Genomic DNA, 4,833 nt, shown 5'->3' with positions numbered 1-4,833 from the left:
ACTAATATGCAAATTTTTCAACCATATACTTTTACTGGTTCCAGTTATTGGACAGTGGACATGCTAAAGCATTGCCTGCAAAAGGAAAGTGGGGTGGAATTTGATCAGCGATATCGGTCATAGTACAGACAGCGGCAGAAAAACCTCCCGTATTTTACACATCTTTTAATGTGATGCTAATGAAGTTAGGCACACGGTAATAGTATATACATGTAGCCAATGGTTTACTGTTTTTGTTCAGGTATCATTATGGTCTGGGACTGGTGCACATCGTTTTGTTTACTGTTAAAACATTAATCAAGGTTCGTGAAATCGCGAGTTTTTTTTTTGCCACATCCTGAATATTTCAGTTGGGTTGCAAATTTTATCTTTGAATCATTTGACACAATACTAACGTCGATAACCCGTACTGTGTCAAACACAGGCACACACACACACACACACAAGCAAACATACATTTTGCATTATAAATAACCTTGTCAATCCGTTGCGACTATAAGTTTCAAAATGCTTGATTTAAAGATCGAATATCAATTACCAAACATTGGATGACACAAGAACATGTATGTATGTATGTATGTACGTATGTATGTATGTGTGTGTGTGTGTGTGCATGCATGTATGTTTATGTATGTGTGTGCATGTATGTATGAATGTGTGTGTGTGGGTATATACATACATAAACACAAACGCACGTGTTATACTGTGCTACGGAATACAACCATAGATTTTAGTGAGTACTATATGTAAATAGGTAGGTGTAAACACTATTTTATATACAATATTCTTCGTGAGCAGAAGAGAGATCAGCCGGACTAACTAGTCTTATTCTCGTGACGGGATTTCGTTAGCTTCCAAACACTTTTTTAAACAGCCCGCACAGGGCTTATAAACCCATTATTATACCTATGGCTTAATTAAATCGATAGACTGACGGACGAAATGCTGCTAAGCATTTCGCCCGGCAAGCTAACGATTCAACTAGCTCACCACCTTATCTGATTAGAAATATTAGGTTTATATGCAGAGTCTCCACCGTCAGTTAAAGATGGTACCTAGTAGCTGATGAAATCTAAACCTAGAATTGAAACTAATGCGGCTAATCTCTGCTTTTTTCTTATATATATATATACAGACATACACACCTATGTGTGTGTCTATGTGTGTCTTTGTGCATTCCCGTTGCTTGACAGTCGGTGCTAGTTTTTTTACGTCCCCATAACTTAGTGGTTCGGCAAAAGGGTTGTACTAGGGTTTTAAAAAGGAAGTGCTGGGGTCCATTTGTTCGACTAAACCATTCAGGGTGGTAACCCAGCATGGCTATAGTGCAATGACTGAAAAGAGCAAACAGATAATATTTTAAATTTCGTTCTGAAAAAAAGATGTATTTTCAATTATTCATTCATACTTGCTTGATCCCTTTTCAGCCCTAATCTAACAAACTTATCCTGAAATGCATTCCAGCGATAAGTGTACCTAGGAATTCAATAGCCAATGTGTTCTTCCTCCACCCTTTAATTAAGACAGTAGGGTGTGGTTGAATGAGATTTGGCTGCTGTTTCTCATTGATCGAGTGACTACGTGGAGGTTTTTTTTTCGTTTCTCTTACGCTTCTGTTTCAGATTTTAATGGTTAACCACATTTCCGTTAAGGGAGCTTTTGAGCGATCGCTTGATTTGCTGCATATACGAACCAAATTTCCCTGAAATCACACTCTGCTGCAGCAGTGGTTTCTGAGAAGTTTCGTAAAAATCACTGGTGTGCTGCAAGATGCTATAACACTCCATAAGAATAAAATTACATTTAAAAATGTGGAAAATACGGTAAAAACTATGAATCTAATCCGTCTTCTACCCGTTTCAATCATTGAACTGTGGACGTGCTGGTGCACTGGCTTGAAGTTCCTCAAACAAACTGACGCCAGTACGTTTTCTTTTAAAGTCTGGTACTTACTCTATCAGCTTCTTTACCGAAATGCTAAGTTACGGGGACGTAAACAAACCAGCACCGGTTTTCAAGCGGTGGTAGTGGGACAAATACTACGCACACAGGACAAATCCACTCACAAAAGCTTTGATTGGCCTGGGACTAGAGGAATAGTAAAAGACACTTGCTCAAAGTGCCCCAATGTGACTGAATTTAAGACTATATGGTTGGGAAGCGAGCTTTTTACCCGCACAGCCATGTCCGCGCTTCCATTTTTTTAAATAAAATTATTTTTCAATTTTTCATAGTTCTAAAGTTTTCATAGAAGAAACACCGCCCTCTAGGTGGCTTTCTCTTATATTAATATGTATTATTTCGTCTTTTTGTGAACACAGAACTTCATTGAGCAATGTATCTTTTTATAAATTGAGACGGTACGTATTACTTGAAAGGAATATGCCAGCTATATCTCGCTAGTTGCCTGACGTTCCATCGATAGCTCGAAGTCAACTTGGCTTTTGTTCTTTAGCCCTAGATCAGCTCTGGTCGAATAAACCAATAATTAAATACGTTTCAGTCATAGCTATCCTGTCTTTTTGTTCATCAGAAACTACATTGTCCAAAAGAGCCTTCATTTAAGGCGGTACGGTGTGATTTGAGGGAGATTTGTTTACTATTTCCAGCAGATCGAATGATCGTGTAGAAATTCTCTTGTTGAATACAAAGACCAGCCGACATGCATTGGTGTCATCTTACCTGGAGTAAAATATTCGAAGGCAGCTGTACAACAGAATGTTTGGATAATCGTGGGTCGCAGGTGCCATGCATTAGGAAAAGATGAGAAGGTTGTAGTTGGAACGTGTTTGGCTATAAACCTACTCAATCAGAGCTGACCTAAAGGCTGAACAATAACAATATTCTTATTTTACAACTCTCAGATGGCTTTGCTTAAACTAAGTATTTGGTTTAACTGTTCAGCGTGTTAATCTACAAAAAAAAAAAAAAAAAAGCTTCAGAAAATTGTTATATATTCTTCATATTAATGTCTAAGAAGGTACAGAATCATATATCACAGGGAAGAGTATTAACAGTGTAAATGACGGAAATGTCTTCAACCAAGGATGAAAACTGCACGCGGTCTCTCACTTGATAGAAGCTACCGACTTGCACTTTGTCACTCGCTTTATACACCCTTAATATCAACAATGAGTAGCAGATAAAAAATATACCCAAACAGGCTCAATTCATTGGACTTTAGTAGTCCAAAATAACTGCAGGCAACTGAGAGAGAGAGAGAGAGAGAGAGAGAGAGAGAGAGAGAAAACTGATGCCACTTGGATGAGGGAAAACGTGAGAAAATACGGAACAAACTGATGCCTTATTTGCGTCATACATCCGGGAGCTTAACTGACCACCAAGCCCATGTGATGAAAGCCTCTCTTTATTCTTATCACTAATCATTAACATGGATTTCTAAGATAAGGCACGTCACAAATTTGGGGGTAGGCATACATCCGTTCAAATCTAACTCAATACTTTGTTACGGCTTTTATTGCCCTCGGGAGGACGAAAAGTAAAAGTCGACCTCAGTTGAATTTGGCTCCAAGAGACATAATTAAATACAAGGCATATTATCCTGCTCTCCCACCAGTTCTGCTATCCACTGCCCTAATATAAAAAAGAAAAAAAATGAATGTTTATTAAAATTTTGCTGAATGAGATGGTTATGCTTGAGTTAGCTTCTTAACAATTTAACCCATCAAACTAAAATTAAACCTAGATTTCTGCAGTCCCAGCTAAGATTCACTACTGAATATGACGATTATCCATCTAGAGTTGCTCATCATCTGACTAGGTTTATAGAATTGAGGCACTAGAGATACGAACCTATAGTATATTGTTTGCTACTTTAAATATTTAGGCGTTAAATATGTATATTCTACATAGATCCACTACTATATATCAACAAATTCTCGAAATTACCTCATAATCAGCGACATCGAGTGAGACATTTCCTAAGTAAATCTTAGTAGAATAAGTTATATATACTTTCATGTGTTAAAGCAGTTTCCTTGTGTGTAGTTATTTATAGATGATTATGGTATATTTGTATTTACACTACAAGGATATACTCAACCGAATTGATAAAGAAGGAATCTAGGCTCTCTTCTATATTACTGAATAATATTTTTTTTTAAAAAGGACTTCTTTTAGACATTAATCACGTAGATTATGTTCATTGTCCGATAGGATGTACAAAATAATATATTCATTCATTGCCAGTTTTCCACTCGTATATTCGCATTATAAAAGGATTAATAATATTTAATTACACGGATGTATATTGCATATATACACTAAACACACACTCAGATACACCTATATATTATATACACATAGCAACAAAAGCACTACTGAACAGTAATTTGATTTGAGTGTATTGATTATCTAACGCGTACAGAAGTATACAGTCATGTATGTATAACGAACGGTAAACACACTATATACATGTATATATCCGAAATATATATAGACAGCATTGCAATGTATGTATATAGCAGTAAAGGTTTTCCTCTTCCTCTATATACACACACATTACTTACAGTGAATGACACCATAGCTACTTCCACAGTCAGCAACCTCTCACTACATCTCACCGACTAGACTTTCTACGTAGTTGTGCATTTCAATCCGCCACCGCTCTCTCCCCCCCCCCCCAACTTCCCTCTCTTTCTCCTTGTGTTTCTTTCTGTCTTTCTAATTTGTTATTACTCTCTCTCTCTTTTTCAGTGTGTAATATCTATCAGTTTCACGCCAAACCCTATATCTCTTGCTATAAATTCATTTTCTCTTTTACTGCTCTAAAATACTACCCTGTCACTTCTCACTGTCGCTTCACCGAATGTC

At 37.0% G+C, this 4,833-nt stretch overlaps 1 long non-coding RNA gene across 1 annotated transcript; it reads right to left on the bottom strand.

Moving 5' to 3' along the window:
• Positions 1-362: 362 nt before the first annotated feature.
• Positions 363-4,622, bottom strand: LOC149135261 (uncharacterized). Its single transcript, XR_016242313.1, has 2 exons — positions 4,530-4,622; positions 363-2,913 (listed from the first exon to the last, which is right to left on the bottom strand). It is a non-coding gene; the product is annotated as an uncharacterized LOC149135261 (long non-coding RNA).
• Between the last annotated feature and the right edge of the window lie 211 nt (positions 4,623-4,833).

This window comes from Octopus bimaculoides, chromosome 6 (genome assembly GCF_046866305.1).
Source record: "Octopus bimaculoides isolate indiv1 chromosome 6, ASM4686630v1, whole genome shotgun sequence".
Lineage (NCBI taxonomy): Eukaryota > Metazoa > Mollusca > Cephalopoda > Octopoda > Octopodidae > Octopus > Octopus bimaculoides.
Note: the sequence above shows the minus strand (reverse complement) of the source record. Positions and strands in the feature narration are given on the sequence as shown.